Here is a 17,646-nt window from a genome sequence, read left to right as displayed (position 1 = left end):
AATTTAAAAAATTATATATTAAAATTACATATTAAAAAGAATAATTACAAATAATTATATATAAAATTATATAAAATTATATCTAATTTTACATAATTTTATATAATTATATATAAAACATTTTTCCTGAGGCGGGGGGATATATGGGATAATTATTGTCATCTCTCTCATAGACAGATGGAGCGGATTACATGGAATAAAATATGACATTTTAGAATAAAGAAATAAATATAAAATAGGACTCCTAATAATTGTAAAAATATAATACATATTTAAGGGGGCTACTTTGGAGTCAGCGCGTAAGAGAAGTGCGCAATTTATACTTATATAATCATATAGTATTAAAAGATAAGACATATACTGAAAGGACATAGAACGATATTGTTATTGTGTAAGTTAAATCTAAATTTATTTACATTTATTAAGAATGTATATATACGATCTAAACCATGTGTATTTTTGAAGATTGAGATCATTTGTTTGTCGTACAACTTAACTTCCTTTCTCCACGAAGTGATCATCAAAAGTGTTCCCAAGGTTCCAAATTTTATTAATAACAGTTGTAAATAAAACTAAAAGTATCAAGATAGATCAAGATTATTGTCTGATTTCATTAGTTATATCTTTATTTACTAACATTCCGACTACTTTAGTTATTGCAGCTCTTAATGAAAGATGGAATTTAACTTCAAAAATTTGCAAAATTTCTAAAAAAGAATTCTTGGGAGCAGTAAAATTAGTTTAGATTCGAGTTATTTCTCTTTTGACGGTCAACTTTATAGGGAAAAATTTGGCACCCTCATGGATTCTCCATTATCACCAAAAGCAGCTGATTTGGTGATGCAAGAATTGGAGAATTGGACGCTAAAAAAATTAAATTTTCATATTCTCTTCTTTTTTATATTCTTTTTTAGATCTTTTTTAGATGATATTCTGCATGCCCTCGTCTGAATCCAATAAAATATTACAATTATTTAATTCAACAAACAAAATAAACTTTTTGGATGTCACTTTGATTATGGATGAGGGTTTCCTAAAAACTGATCGGTTTCAAAAACCCACTTTTTTTGGGAAATTTTTCAATTTTTACTCTCGGCATCCGATATCTCAAAAAAGGGCACAATTTTAAGTTTAATTGATAGAATGTTTCTTCTTCTACATCCAGAATTTCATGAAAAAAATTTGACGTTTATAATTAAAATTTTAACAGGCAATGATTATCCTATAGATTTTATCCTCAAGACAATAATTAATAGACTAAAATATTTAATTAAAAAAACAAATTCGTCAACTAACAAGAATAATTCGGAAAAGGTTCAGATGGAGAAAAGATGGTTCTCTATTTCATATGTGCAAGGCATTTCAGATAAATTTAAAAATGTTATTAACGGCGAAGTACGTAGAACGGCCTTTTTCAATTTGAATAAATTAAATAAATTTGTAAAAGTTTATAATCTGACATTCAAAAAACAAAAAAGAACCGTTGTTTATAAAATAAACTGTAAGGATTGTGATGCATCCTGTATGAGTCAAACGAAAAGCAAATTAATTATAAGAGTAACAGAACATAAAAGTAATTTACGTAAAGGTCCTATTTCTTATTCTATTATCACTGAACACGCTTTGCATCGCAGTCACGAAATTGATTGGGACAATACAGAAATTCTGGATGAAGAAAGATATTTTAATAAACGCTTGATTTCAGAAATCATAAATATAAAACGACAAATAAATGGTCTCAATCTTCAAAAAGACACAGATAATTTAGATTGTACATATAATGGCATTCTTAATAAATGTAAATAAATTTAGATTTAACTTATACAATGACAACATCGTTCTACTGGTATATCCTTTCAGTATCTGTCTTAAAAATATTAGGTTGTTCGGAAAGTAATTTCGTTTTTTCCCAACAGAGGACTTATTGTATTTTTTCACAGCCAACTTCACACTTAAGCCGCATAATCATTATATATTTTGACAGCTGATATAGCAAGGCTTGCTTGTGAAAAAAGTTCGATTGATTCTACGCAGTAGTTTTTGGTTGGTACCCTATCAAATATGAAAGTAAAAAGCAGCATTTTCGGCATATTTTACTTTTTTATTATCGAAAAGGTAAAAATGCTGTTCAAGCAAGAAAAAATTATCCGATGTGTATAGAGAAGATGTATTGACAGAACGCCAGTGCCAAAACTAATTTGCAAAATTTCGATCTGGCAATTTTGATGTTGAAGATGTACCACGTTCTGGAAGGACAGTTGAAGCTGATGAAGACACAATAAAGGCAATTAATTGATGCAAACCGGCGAATAACAACTCGTGAGATCGCTGAGAGATTAAATTTATCGAATTCGACCGTTCATGATCATTTGAAACGCATCTGATTGAAAATCGTCTTTCATTTTCATAAGAAAAAACGAAATTACTTTCCGAACAACCTAATATTTTGTTTATTACATTCTTAAACGTGAAACAGTTAATAACAGTTAATAACATTCGATACATTTTGACGATTTCTAAGTTTCATCACAACATGTTTTACAAATCTTTTTCATTTACGTAATATTGTACGTAATATTGTACTGCAGTGTTATAGAAAATCGACGTTATAAATTCGACGTTTTATTAGAACAATTCAATTCTTTCCATTCGCGCCTATAATTTATTGAAAGAGGAGGAGACAAAATAAATTTTCTTGACATCACCGTATCCATCAACAATAATCGTTTCATTTTTTTATTAGTACCGTAAGCCGACGTTTTCAGAAAGATTTTAAAATTTTTATTCTAATCATCCTTTGGCACAGAAAAATGGCACAATTTTTTCGTTAGTTGACAGAGCTTTTTTATTATCTGACATTATATGTTTCATACAAAAAAATCTAACTTTTATTATTAATATTTTACTAGATCATGACTATCCATTGAATTTTATCTTTGACACTGTTAATCAACGTATTAAAAAATTTAATTAAAAATAGATATAAAGTACATAATGATCTGACTAAGTCTGTGTGAATGAAACTGCTTCTTGGCTTACGGTTCGATATACTCCGCGTCACACGGAGAAATTTAGAAGATTTAATAAAAACGACATCAGGGTCTTTCTCATATTTTCATAGCCCCAATAAAATAGGTAAATAAATACATAAATGTACAGAAGGACATTTGTCCTCATACATCGAAGAGCCATGCAGTATATAAAATATCGTGTAACAATTGCGATGCGTCTTATGTTGGACAGACGGGCAGACAATTGAAAACCAGAATTACTGAACATCGTAATCATATAAAACTTCTGTCATCACTGAACATAGGCTACAATGTGATCATGATTTCCAATGGTACAACATTAAAATTTTAGATGAAGAGCCTTGTTATAGGAAACGTGTAATTTCCGAAATGCTTCACATTAAGAAGCAGAAAAACAGTCTTAATTTACAAACGGACACTCAAAGTCTTCACAAGGCATATTTACCCATTGTAAATAAAGTTTGACTTTTTGGATACTGATGGCCCGTCTCCTCTCTCTCAATGCGTGGCGATTCGTTTCAGTGAGCGTTCACATTAGTCGATACAATGTTCGTTTTTTCACACTTGTATTTCACTCTTCTTTATGCGTTTTTACTGGTATTTGTTATACTTATATGGATACATTAGTTTTTGATCTTTTACATATGTTTGTTGGTGAGTTTTTATTTTTTATCGCAATTACGGTTGTTAATTTATTTAAGTTTACTTTTTTCATAAGAGGTCTTTTTCTTTTTTCTTTTTTATCGACTAGAACTTTGCTATGAGACATGACACATTTTTGACTGTTCAATCGTACGAATAATGTCGAGCTCTACATCGAGACTCAACCGAACTGCGTGTATTCTTAATCTGTGAACTTTTTGCGATAATTATTTTTTAATATTGTTTCCATTATGTTTTAACATCTGAAGAGGGCTCAATCTGGTAGCTGAAACTTGTAACGTTATATGTTTATTTTTCACCGTTATTATTTCTTAGTATACATCTTTTCTTTCTTTTTTTTATCTTTTCTGTACTTTTAATTTATGCCTGTAATTATATGTCTTTTTAAAGTAATGCGCTAACTCTTCGCCCTTCACTTGTTATTTATGTTATATAGTGATTTGAGGTAAGCACTTTCTTTGTAAAATTTCAACGATATTTTTACGTAATTTTAACTTTTAATAACACTATTAGAACGCAATCACTTGTTAACCAAGAAGATAGGCAACTTCTTTGTGCGATATTTGTGCTTCTCTCATTTTCCCACTAGATAAAAAATTAATAACATCTTATATTTTCAAAGATAAAAGATATTCTTTGTTAGTATATTAATTATGTATTTGCTGAAGATGGCTAAAACCGATAGCCGAAACGTTCAAACTAACATTTTTTAATACACATTATACTGTATGATTATATAAGTATAAATTGCGCACTTCTTACTGCATTGATTCCAAAGTAGCTCCCTTAAATCTGAATAAAATATTTTTTTTCGTTTTTTAATGTTTTAGAAATTAATTGAATGAAAAATTAATTAATAAAAATCTGCGTAGATTCGTATAATTTGACAGCAAAAAGTAATCCAGCGTTACACGCCGTTAGCGGTTATTAGACGAACACTCCTCCCAATATCTTGCTTATTGAAATGTAATACTTTAATGGTCCGCCCCATGGATGTCGAAAGATTTGAAATCGGAAAATTGGAATGGTAGAGGCAGCCAATAAAAAAAAGTATCATACGCGTCAACTTTATTAAGTAAACAATTATTGTGCAATAAAAAGAATAAGGAATAAGGAATTTTAATCTATTAAAAATTGGATACATTAGAATGAACAGTTTCTGATAGGTTGAAATCCTCATTTCTTATTCCTTATTTCTTTTATCGTGTCTGCACCTTTATTCTTGTATGAATTATTTGTTTCTCTATTTATTTAGTAAGTGAAAAAGTGAAGTCATATTACAACTATCTTTTTATTTATATTAGATGCATTCTCTGTTCCGATTTTAACCTGATTTCCAATGGAACATATTTTTCAAGAAAGAGAACAACATTCTAACTTTATAGATTAAACAGTGTTGTGGCTTATTTCGAGCTTATATTTAGAATGACTTTAAATTAATACAATTAGCATAAAAATATAAATACTATATAATATTCTAAACGAAATTAATCAAATAATATAAGAATACAAACGGTTTAATTCAAGCCTTCTTTAGTGTTCCAACATAAAAAATACAATATTAAATTAACAGCCAATAGATAACGAATACAATAAAATATTTAAAAAAATCATCAGTGGTGATGTGTCAATTTATATAGAATTCGAACGTCAAAATGTGTTAAGACAGATTACAACGAGAAGATGTATTAATATAATATAATTAGTGAATATAATTGTGAATAAGAAACATAGAATCACAAATCATAACTTACATTAATTTATATGAAATACTGTAATTAAAACTTTCAAACGGAGATCTGGTTAAGTACCAATTAAAATTAGAAGTTGATAGTTACTTATTTGAAAATTGACTGATGTAATGTGTAGATCAAATAAAAGAGGAAATCAATAAAATTGAATGTACAAAAAATTTTGTTCAAAACTGTGACAATTTATGTTCACGTGTATCGTCAAGTATGTTAAAATAAGATGTCCAATAACTCAGTATTTTTCATTAAATTTATACTGTTTTTTTTTTATTCTTTAATATGAATCATTTCAGAAATATTTCTTTTACAATAATTCTTTTTAAAATGAAGTATACTAACATTTTCCTAATTAAAATTATGATTTGTTTTGGTGATATGTTTCGTGATTACTGAGTGTTTGGACTGGTCTAATTTTATATTATTACGATGTTTTTTAATTCTTGTCTGTAATTGTCTCTTCATTTGGCCAACGTAATCACAGTTATTACAATTTAATTTATATATGATGTTAATATTCTTGAGGCTTCCACGGGTACTTTCTATATAAAGATTATGCATTTCGCGGGTTTCCTCTGTATCCATTCTTGGAATGTCAATGTTTCGTGAACCTTGCAGTTCATTTCATCAGGGCGAGGAGCAGCCTGATACTGCATCAGGCTAATGATCAGGATATTGTATCAGGTTGCTCCTTGCCCTGATGAAGTAGACTGCAAGGTTCACGAAACATTGGCATTCCAAGAATGGATCTGGACACGGAGGAAATCCGCGAAACGCATAATCTTTATATATATGACGTTATTATTTTCGTTATTATCATGTTGATTTTTGTCTTCATAAACTTTGATAAATTTATTAAACTTATTTAAGCGCCTATAGCCAATTATATTTGTGGATTTGTTAATAGACTTAGTAATTTTATTGGAAATGGATCTTATATATAGGAAAACCATTAAATTTCTTACAATCAGTGTCACCGAAATCTTAGCTAGTGTTATAATATTATTTGCCATTGTGGATTTTTTAATATATAACCAAACTTTTAATTCTTTTATTAATAGAATTGAAAATCACTCCTAAAGGATAACCGTTATCGTTCAAAATCTCTATTATTAGTTCTATGTTCTTTTTATAAAATGCAGGATTTGATAATAAGATCGTTTTATCAATCAGACTACACAGGTCTGACGTAATTGTGATCACGATTTTTCTGGCACTTCCGATGATTTGACAAAAATTATTTTGGATAAAAGTCAGTTTTCAATTGGCTACAAATTGCGGTATTAAAAATTTGAAAAATATTCTTTTAGGAAAAAAGTCAAGGTCATCCTAATTTTTTTTATTTTAACTACATATTTTTTACCTTATAATATTGTAACTGATCAAGTGACGAGTTCAATGACCTGCTATACTATGACCTTGAGATGACCTTACAGTCAGACGTGAGAAACAGATGTAGCTATTTCAGAATTCATGATATTCCCAAATATATTGTAGTTCATAATGTATCACACATATGTATGTAGTATGTACGTAGAATAAATATCAACATAACTTGTAGTATAGCGTAGCTCGAACAGTTCTTGTGTTCAGTCTTATGTTCTAGTCTGTCATTAGAGCAAATCATAGTTCAGTCTCAGTTTAAAAATATATTCCTATAATGAGAAAGTTAAGATGCTAATATTCGATGAATATAAAAGGAATGCACGTGAAACTGCAATTCTGTATGCCACAAAGTACCCACAGAGACATCCGTGTGCAATAATATTTTAGAAATATTGAAAAGAATTTAAGAAATTATGGAGAATTTGAAAAGAAGAAAAGGAACATTTAAATATCTGCAGGCAATTTTACGGTCTTAACACATTTAAAAAATATTTGGCTACTTTGGTTCCCCGATTTGTCACCACTTGATTTTTTTTCTATGGAGTCATTTGCAATCAACAGTTTACGCGGTACCAATTCAAAATATGGAACATTTAAAGCAACGAATTCGTACAACATATGAAGAAATTTGCCGTGACAGCATTATAGGAGCAACTAATGGAAATTTATTACATAGTGCAGAATTGTGCCTACAGGAAAATAGACAATTCGAACACTTATTGCAATTATATAATTTCTTTCATTAAATTTGTTTTAATTTTTTGTTCTGTTGCACTTTCTTGTTATGCTACTATTTTTGGTTATAATTTGTTGTTTTGTAAATAATTTTATTTAAAAAACAAAAATCCATGTCTGTGAAAAAGTAGCAGATACAAAAATCTTTTTCTACTGTAGAATAGTCTATATAAAAAATTTAATACAAATAAAATAGTTTTTCACGAAAATGTTTCCGTTCATTAATCCCACAACTGTAAGGTCATAGTATAGCAGGTCATTAAACTCGTCTTAACATTAATTATAATGTTATAAAATAAAAAATGTAGTGCCATTTAAAAAAATTAGGGTAATCTCGATTTTTTTTTAAAAAGAGTATTTTGCAAATTTTTAATATTGCAATTGTAGCCGATTGAAAACTAATTAACTTTTATCCAAACTAATTTTTGTCAGATCATTGGAAGTGCCGGAAAAATTGTGATCACAGTTATGTCGGACACCCTGTGCATAGTTACAATCTTATGGTATGTAGGATGATTCGAAAAGATAAATACCTGCCCGAAAATGTCTTTTTAAGGTACCAATTTACAATAATTGTATTGTGTTTATTAATGACTGATAGATCCAGGAAATTTAAACAATGGCCTTCCTCATATTCAATAGTAAATTTGAGTCTATCATACTGTTCATTAAATGAATTAAAAATCTGAGTGACATTATCTTTAGTGCGATCATAAAGACATCATCAACATATCTAAAGTAAGTAGAAATATGAAATTCCATAGAATTTCAACACTCTCTTTTCTAAATCTTTTATCACAATATCAGATATGATAGGGGAAAGGGGGGAATCCATAAGTGTACCAAATATTTGTTTATAAATGTTTCCATTAAAAATAAAATATGTCGATGTTAAGACAAATTTAACTGTATTAATAAATTCATTTTTAGAGAGTTTAATGGCACATTTAATGGAATCCCATGTTTTCTCTAATCCATCTAACGCAATTTTTCAATTTGATATATTTCTCATCATTTTATTCAATTAATTTCTCTATTAGATTTTTTATTTTTAAACGTCTTCTATAATGACCATCATATTTGTTCACGTTACGGTAAGTAACGTTAGGTAAAATAAACTGTCTGATTTTTTAACATAAAAATGAACGAAACTCTCTAATATAAAAAATTACGGCTAAACTTCCGAAAACGACGTTCTATGAATTTGGCAGAAATATTCCAAATGAATGCTGTTAAATAGATTTTCACCGTCGCGAAGGTTTAATACCAAAGATTTATAAAAGAGAAATTTATAAAAGTACATAAAGATGTTCTTTCAAAATGACCATAACAAAAATGTTGTATACAAAATATGTAAAAACTGTAATGCATTATATGTAGGACAAATTGGCAGAAGACTAAAAACGAGGATCAAGAACATCGTTGTCTCATTAACAGTATTTCAAATGTTTCAATTTTAAATAGTTTAAGAACGTGATTGTATATTTTTATTGTCACCATTTTTAACATTTGACTTATATACACGTTTTTACTATCTAATTTTCAATTTTTGTCACCGTTTTTAATTTTGACTTACCATACATATTATATAATATATTATTTATGTTCTTCTTATTTTTTCTATTACCTACTTATAATTTTAACGCCATTTTTGCGTTGTTATTTGAACGAGCAATACATATTTTATCCATTTGACTACACTTTATTAATGAGAATATACTCAATCGATCAAAATCTTGTGAATTTAGTCTGTTTTTTTCTTTGTTCGATGCACTTTCTCCTATCATAGTACACCATCTCTTATTTTGTTTTAAGATCGAGGATTGTTTCTCTTCTGATTATTTAATCGTACTATTACGATGTTTTACAGAACTCTAACATCAGCTTTAAGTTCTCTCACTTTGTCAGTCAAGGAGTGAATTCCATTTTAGATAAAATAACTTTATCTCATTGTTTATGTAAACGCATTTTGCTGATAAAGACTCAAAAAAGAGATGAAACGTTCAAATTTTATACTTATTAGAAAGGAATAATATACAATATTGAATACGCTCAAATTACCGCGTTTTACTTTTATATGCCTTTATTATTATTGTTTATTAAATATCAAAAATGTTTACGTATTGCTGGAGTAGAGGTTCATAAATGATACATTTTTAATCACGAGGATATATCGTAAAAAAAAACTTCTTTTTTATTTAAATTAAACGTATATCTACTGTATTCCATTACAAAAATTTAATGCAAAAATGTTTAAAATTATAAAAGTTTGTATAGGATATGGTTTTACTCTATCTCCCCTCTTGTCAAGAAGCGTGCAACTTTCTATGCAAAACGAGCTTTTTATTTTCATCTTACCTCTCTTCCTAGAGAGAAACACGAGATTGGTCTACGAGGTCTGTTCAAAGAGTATCGCGAATTTTGTGTTTTTTCAAAAATTATTTATTTATTCATGAATATCTATTTTGTCCCCTTCAAAGTAATCCCCATCAGATATTATATACTTGTGCCAACGTTTTTTCCAATCCTCGAAGCACTTCAAAAAATTATTTTTTGTGATCTTGTTCAGCTCCTCCTTCGATGCCGTCTTTATCTCCTCAATCGTAGCGTAGCGTCGTCCTTTTATGGGCCTCTTCAGTTTCGGGAATAAGAAAAAGTCACAGGGGGCCAGATCTGGGGAATACGGTGGCTGCGGCATCATTAGTGTGTTGTTTTTGGTCAAAAATTCGCGAGCAACGATGTGTGAGCAGGGGCGTTATCATGGTGCAAAAGCCAATTTTTGTTCTTCCACAAATCCGGGCGTTTCTGGCGGATTGCTTCGCGCAAATTGCGCATAACTTGCAAGTAATATTCCTTATTGACCGTTCCGATTGGCCACTATTTTCTTCACTTCATCAATGTTTTCGTCTGTTGTTGACGTGCTTGGGCGTCCGGCACGCTCTTCGTCGTTCACATCTTCTCGGCCCTCTGAGAACATTTTGTACCACCGATAAACGTTGCTTCGGTCCAAGGTAGCTTCACCATATGCCACAGTCAACATTCGGAATGCGTCCGCGCACTTAATTTTGTTTTTCACACAAAATTTGATACAGATTCTTTGATCCATTTTTTGGAATAGGCAAAAATCGAAGACGAGCCAAAACACGTGCAAGCAAAGCAGCTGTCAAAAATTAACTGAACATTCAAAATGGCCGAACTTGTCGGCATAAGTGAGAGACATAAGTACCAACATAACGCCACAAAAAAATCGAAAATCGAATATACGTAATCCGCGGAAATTCAAAATTCGCGATACTTTTTGAATAGACCTCGTATAGACATACTTTAGACGTCTATTTGATCGTCTAAAGTATGTCTATAGATGCATCTAAATAGAAATATCATCTTTTAGGCTATTAATAAAAGGTTTAATAGACATATCAACAAGACATATCTAATAGACGTATGTACTAGACGTTTTATGTTATTGTACGTACAATTACATAAGACATTGAACAACGTCGAAATCATAGAAATCATAAATTCGATGTCAATTTGACATGATTCCGACGTCGATCGACGCATATTATATATTTTTAACTAAGATAGCTATATATTGCTATTGCTTAGTGAGAAATATTATAATTTGCATCGCTCAATGTTGAAACCATGTCAAATTGCTGTTGAATTTATTATTGCTGTTATTTCGACGTTCCTTCGACAGTGATATAGAATTAAGGAAATATATAATGGTTGCGTTCAGGAGAACACAACAGTTTTGCAATCGTTTTATGATTGTCTGCTGAGATAGGATTATTCCTTTAGATCTAAAAGTATAATCCAATCAATGCAAAGAAAACTTGCAACAGTTACAAAATGAACATTCTGCTGAACGCAGCCATAATTCATATATGTTACGTATCGTGTATAGATTTTTAGTACTGACAGTGTATATTGGAACACAATTCTATACGAGGGCGGTCCGATAAGTACTTAGCCTCACCGCCCAATGGCGCCACTATCTCAAGAGAAATTTACTATCGTGTAGTACATTCTCGTAGACGGCTACTGTCAAAATTTCAGCCGAATCGGACTTGTAGTTTTGTTTTGACCGCGTGTGGAAGCGGGCGTGTCCGCGGATTTTAGAAAAATGGAAAAAGAGCAATATCGGTCAGTGATTCGATTCTTGTTTTTGGAAGGGAAATCGCGCAGCGATTTCTGCTGCCCCATCCACCGTATTCTCCAGATTTGGCCCCGTGCGACTTCTTTTTGTTTCCAAACTTGAAAAAGTCACTCACCGGGCAGAAATTTGAGTCGAATGAGGAGGTCATCGCCGCCACGGAGGCCTACTTTGCAGACCTCGAGAAAACGTATTTTTCAGACGGGTTAAAGAAGTTGGAGCATCGCTGGGTCAAGTGTATCGAGCTAAAAGGAGACTATGTTGAGAAATAAATCGCTACTTTTCCAAAATTTTCGTTTTTCTTTTGTAGGCTAAGTACTTATCGGACCGCTCTCGTAAGCATAAGTCGTCTATGTGTTTGTCACACAAACGCAAATTATGCTTACGCAAGTTATGCTGCACATGAAAGCAATTTTAGGGCGCTGAAACGCTAGGGACGCTTTTTATTTGCTCAGGAAGAAATAAATCGAATCAATTAGACGTCGATTAGATGTTTGACATTAATCGACGTCGATCCAATTTTTATTTCTTCTTAGGAAAAAATGTTTTATTATTTAATTATTTATTTTTGTTTTGTAATTAGTAAGTACATTTATGTACTAGGGAATAAGAAAAGGGCTTTCAGATTTTGGCGTTAATTTTCCAATTATTGCGGTCCTGCTTGTAATTTAAAAGAGTATTTCATAAGCAAAGATCTGCTATTGTGAATAATAGGTTTTTGCACGTCTAATAAAACACAATAATCAAAAAGCAATACAAAGTCACATGGCGTCTAAAATTATATTATATAATATTCTTAAACGTTATTTTAGATATAAACGCCTTCGACGTTTAATAGATGTCTATCCGATCTCGCGTTTCTTCCTGGGTCTCTACTAAGGAGCGTGCGACTTTTCACGCGAAACGACTTTCACCTCACTTTCATTCCTGCCAAGGGGCGAGTGTCCACGCGAAATGACGTTCGTTCTACCTCCCTCTTCCCCTCTGTCAAAGGGCGTCCGACTTTCCACGCGAAATGAGATACATACCACCCCCCCCCCTCTCTCCGTCTAGGGGTGCACGAAAGTGGAGTAGATCTTGGAAATCAAGGTCAATATTAAGATTACTCGGAAGCGATTTAGAGTAAGCTATGTAAAGGTAATTCATTCTGGCGGTGACAACTTTATTTTTAGCATTAAACCTTCTTATCGGTGAAATTCCACGTAAGAGCATTCATTTGACGTCATTTGGAGTATTTTTGCCAAAATTCGGCAAAATTTGGCAATCGGGCATGGGTCGTTTTCGGAAGTTTACCCCGTTATTTTAATACAATATAATACATTTTTCTATTACAAAAAACTTATAAAATTAATGTGATAAGCACAGAAACACAATAGCGGTTTGTCAGATCTTCGTTATTAATAATGTAATTTTTTCAAGCGGTACATAGTTTCAAGGTATCTTATTATCAAACATAGTGATATGTATTAAAATTTTCAATAAAAATTCAGATTAGGGGAGCATCCTCCAATGATCTTGACCTTGCAATATGTTGTCAAGATCATGACCCTGATTGACTTTCAAGGGTTTAGCCGTCGCTCGTTATTAATAAAAAAAATTCGAAAAACAACGTTCTATTTCTGTTATATATAATATTAAAAACTATACCTTTCCTTGCTTACGTAATGACTTCACGCGAAGCGACTTTTACCCCACCTTTCCCTCTACTTCAGAGGCATATGACTTCCATGCCAAGCGACTTCCACCCCATCTGCCCCCCTGCTTGAGGAGCGTACTTTCACGCTAAGCGATTCCCACATCACCTCCCCCTGTTTGGGAGCGCGCGACTTCCACGCGAAACGTGGGGATAGGATGGGAGTCGCTTTATGTGAAAGTCCCCAAGCAGGGAGGAAGGTGGGTTGGGAGTCGCTTCGCGTGGACAGTCGTAACATATATTTTTAAGTAGGAAATTTTTGTTCTATGTAGTAAAAAAAATCTGTATAATGAAAAGACATTATTTTTCCGTTCTTAATAACTTTTTAATGAAGAATAAGGCTGAAACTTGTTGGAGATCACTCAGGGTCATAACAACATACATCAAGGTCATTGGGGGATGCTCTCCTAATCTGAATTTTTACCAAATTTTCTTTTCATTTATGTATTTAATGCATTAATTTCCGATTTTAAACAGCCTATCTCTTCATGCATCAAAACTTTCGGAAATTAATAAAAATTAGATAAATACCATAAGAAGAAATATATTGACAATAAAAGTCAAGCGCGGTAATTGGAGCGCAATCTCATCCTAATGTTTTATTTTAATTCAATATAATACATAATACATACTAAAGAAAAAACATTTCGATTTCATCCTGAGCCATCATTAATGTGCCAAATTTTTACATACAATGTTAATATTTTTGCATGTTCCAATTCGGAATGTCAAGTGCATGCCTCTCATATGGTTGGTTGTAAGGTCAAGTGATTTTCAACTCTGCAACGAGACAATATACTCCTTAGTATATTTAAAACATTTTTTTAACGACTAAACTTATCACCAAATGGAATTGAGATTGTAGTACCAACATGATTAGTCGAATTAATGATAAATTAAAACTGACATTTAAACTAATTAAATATTCAATTAAATTTAAACTAATTAAATATTCACACGACATATCAGTGACAAGTGCGAAGTCAATTAAATAGCTGTTAGAGTCTAACTAATATACAGATGGATCCTCTATAAAAATGAAAATAAATTTATTTTATTGCGAATTTTTTCAGAATTTTTTTAGAATTTTTTAATATCGTATTTTCCGAGGTATTTTCTTATGTTAATAGAAATAGTTAATAAAAAAATGCAATACTAAAAAGTTGTTAAAAAATTCTGAAAAAATTGTTAGAGCTCTATGAAAAGAAAAACAACTTTTGAACAAAAAAAAAATAAACAATTTTTGTCTCTTGCTGGTTTTCTGTAAAGTTGATAGTATTTGAGTAAAAAATTATGGAAGACCAATATTTGCTATTTTTAGTAATTAATATCTCGTTAACCATTGCGAAAGTTGCAAAATGGAGGACTTTTCGACTCATTATTAGTTTAGTCCACTATATCTACATAAAGCGCGCTTTGTCAATAATTGAGGGATCATAGACATATAAAATGGACATCCATACATACTTTTCTATATGCTGAGTTTGGCAAAAACAAAATATCGAGGCAATCTATCCTTCTCTGCGCGCGCATCTTGACATCTATATTACTGAAAAAAGTAAAATAAGATATAAAAGAGAGTAAAGGTAATACTCAAGAATTCTATCTTTCTCAACGATGATGGTTTGATGAGATTAAAGCAGAAAATATTTATTCTAGCCTCACTTACATGTTCTCATGTCTTTATACCATTGATGTGATAGATTTCTTAATCTGAATAGTCGTTAACTTCAATGATTAATATCTCGATCTACGTGGCAGAGAGTCACTTTTTTTTGCCAGATACGTTCATTTCGTGAAAAACGCAGCGAATAAATCTAATTTCGTCAAAATTGGTGAGGAAGATAGAATTCTTGAATATTGTCAAAGTAAGTTTACTGTCAAGATGTGCGCGCAGAGAAGAATTTTCAATTGCAAATTGCAAAATGGTAGAAGACCTTTCGACTCAGTTTAGTCTGCTCTACCTGTCCACGAGCATCGGGTGGTGAATTACGGGACACCCTGTATATATGTAGATTGTATATACAAAGTGACTCTGATAAAAAAGTTTACCACGTTTTTCTTAAAAACAGTTAGAGAAAGATACCTATTATCAAAATTGTAGGATAAGTAGAGGGACATACTTTGATGATCTTGAGTACCTTAAATGTCTTTAGTTTTCTTACTACCAATAAAAATATTTTTTTCTTAATGAGAAGCGGTCTTTTTTACTCATTCTATCGATAGTGCTTGATGAACTTTGTATTAGAGTAGCTTTTCGAAAATTTAACATTATATAAGCCAAAATAAGTGAGACTGTTTAATTCACCATGTTGATTGAGATATGCCTGTAGTCTTTTTGGAAAGTTTCTAACTTTTGAATCGTGAAAGAAGGTAAATAATACAGAACCACTTCTACTAATCCGTTAGTTTGGAAACATTGAGTTCTTGCATTGTAGTTATTTAAAAATTTTCTCGTTCTATTATTAAGATTTGAGTTGAAATTGAGTAGTATACAGGTGGAAGTATTCTGTGAGTAGTTTCTCTTAAAAAATGTTATATTTGAATGAAGAAGTTTTTGATATGTTAATGATTTATAACGAATGTAGACAAAATGCTATGCAAGCGGCTGATTTGTACGCTTTCTAAACTGTCGTCATTTCGTAAGAGGAGTTTTTACACGTTTGGTGAATCGAGTACGTACTATTGGAATTGTTAAGGCTAAGACAACAAAAGCAAAATGTTGTTATTACAAATGAAAATGTGTCTATTGACGTATTGGCTGCAGTTATTATAAATCCATGTATCTCTACAAGAGATATTGTTTACGATAGAAATATTAGCCGATCCTCAGTGTCACGTATACTCAGGAAAAATAAGCTCCATCCATATCTTGTATCGGTACTCCATGAACTTTTTCAGAATAATTTTAACATGAGTATCCAGTTTTGTGAGTTCAAAATAAATTACAAAAAAATCCTGACTTTTTTCGATTTGTGTGATCGGATAAAGTAACATTTAAGAGTAATGAAACCATTAATAAGCATTGAAGCGACGTCACTCACACTGGATGAGAACTGTGGACCGTCAACAACGTGGAGTATTAATGTTTGGGCAGGAATTATTGGCGATTGATTAATTGGACCATTCTTTTTTTAGAAATCTTTAACAAAAGTCTGAAAAGTTTGTTCGTTTTCTTAGAAATGATTTTCTAAATTGTGGAAAGATATTCCGCTGATAGATAGGGCTCGAATGTGACTTTAGTTAGATAAATAGTGCATCACTCCACTTTGTTGTAAATACGAGACGAGAGCTCAACAGAATATTTCCAAACAAATGGATTAGTAGAGGTGATCTTGTGTTATTCCCTGTGTGTATTCCACTCGATTTAACACGTTTGGACTATTATCTTTGAGGAAGAGTGAAGGAGTTAGCTTACTTTTAATGTTCTACTACTTCGGAAAACATAAAAGAAAGAATAAAAAATATTTTTTGCGAAATAACGATTCAAGAGTTAGAAGAAGGCCAAGCAAACTTTTCACAAAGACTACAGGCATGTTCAGATCAACATAATGTCTGACTACTTTTGGTTTGTATCCACAATAGTTAAACTTTTGGAAAGGATATTCTAATGTATTATATAATTATTCAGCTCATTGGGCACTATCGATCGAAAGAATAAAAAATATCTTTCCTATTAAAAAAAAAATTTTATTGGTAGTATGAAAACCAAGGACTTAAGGAAGGTTATTTAAAGTCATCAAAATATGTGCTCTCCTACTTATTCTACAATTTTGATAATAAGTATCTTTCCCCCATCTGTAACCTTTTTCGAGGAAAACGTGGACTTTTTATCAAACTCATCCTCTGTATACAATATATGCGTGCGTGCGCGCGCGTGTGTGTTTATATATTTATTTTTTATTTATTTTATTTTTTATTTGTAGACAATTTTATTGTATTAAGACTTTAAATACAAAGCGCCTCTTCGGTCGAGTGTTAAGATGTTGAACTACTATCTAATATCCATTCAATTAAATTGAATTAATATTTCAGAAATAAATTGAGAGCCGATGAATTTATCGGATTCACACAATCAATCTGAAACAAATAATCCCCCCAAATTCTCCCAAATCTTAAAAAACTGTAATAAACTTATTGCGAAAAATATTGCCTCGGCCGGGAGTCGAACCCGGATCTCTTACATTCCGTGTGAGCGTCCTGAGCCTTTAGACTACCGAGACCTTAGCA

The 17,646-nt window shown here is 31.3% G+C and overlaps 1 protein-coding gene and 1 long non-coding RNA gene across 5 annotated transcripts in view; one reads left to right on the top strand and one right to left on the bottom strand.

Moving 5' to 3' along the window:
• Nucleotides 1–17,646, top strand: part of LOC108751575 (tyrosine-protein kinase PR2) — a 350,659-nt gene that overhangs the window by 275,448 nt on the left and 57,565 nt on the right. The window lies entirely within an intron of this gene.
• LOC108751577 lies at nucleotides 14,022–15,201 on the bottom strand. Its single transcript, XR_001939503.1, has 3 exons — nucleotides 15,086–15,201; nucleotides 14,884–14,965; nucleotides 14,022–14,196 (listed from the first exon to the last, which is right to left on the bottom strand). It is a non-coding gene; the product is annotated as an uncharacterized LOC108751577 (long non-coding RNA).

Source organism: Trachymyrmex septentrionalis, unplaced genomic scaffold (genome assembly GCF_001594115.1).
Source record: "Trachymyrmex septentrionalis isolate Tsep2-gDNA-1 unplaced genomic scaffold, Tsep1.0 scaffold5, whole genome shotgun sequence".
NCBI classification, from domain to species: Eukaryota; Metazoa; Arthropoda; class Insecta; order Hymenoptera; family Formicidae; genus Trachymyrmex; species Trachymyrmex septentrionalis.
This window is presented reverse-complemented; position numbering and strand designations above follow the sequence as displayed.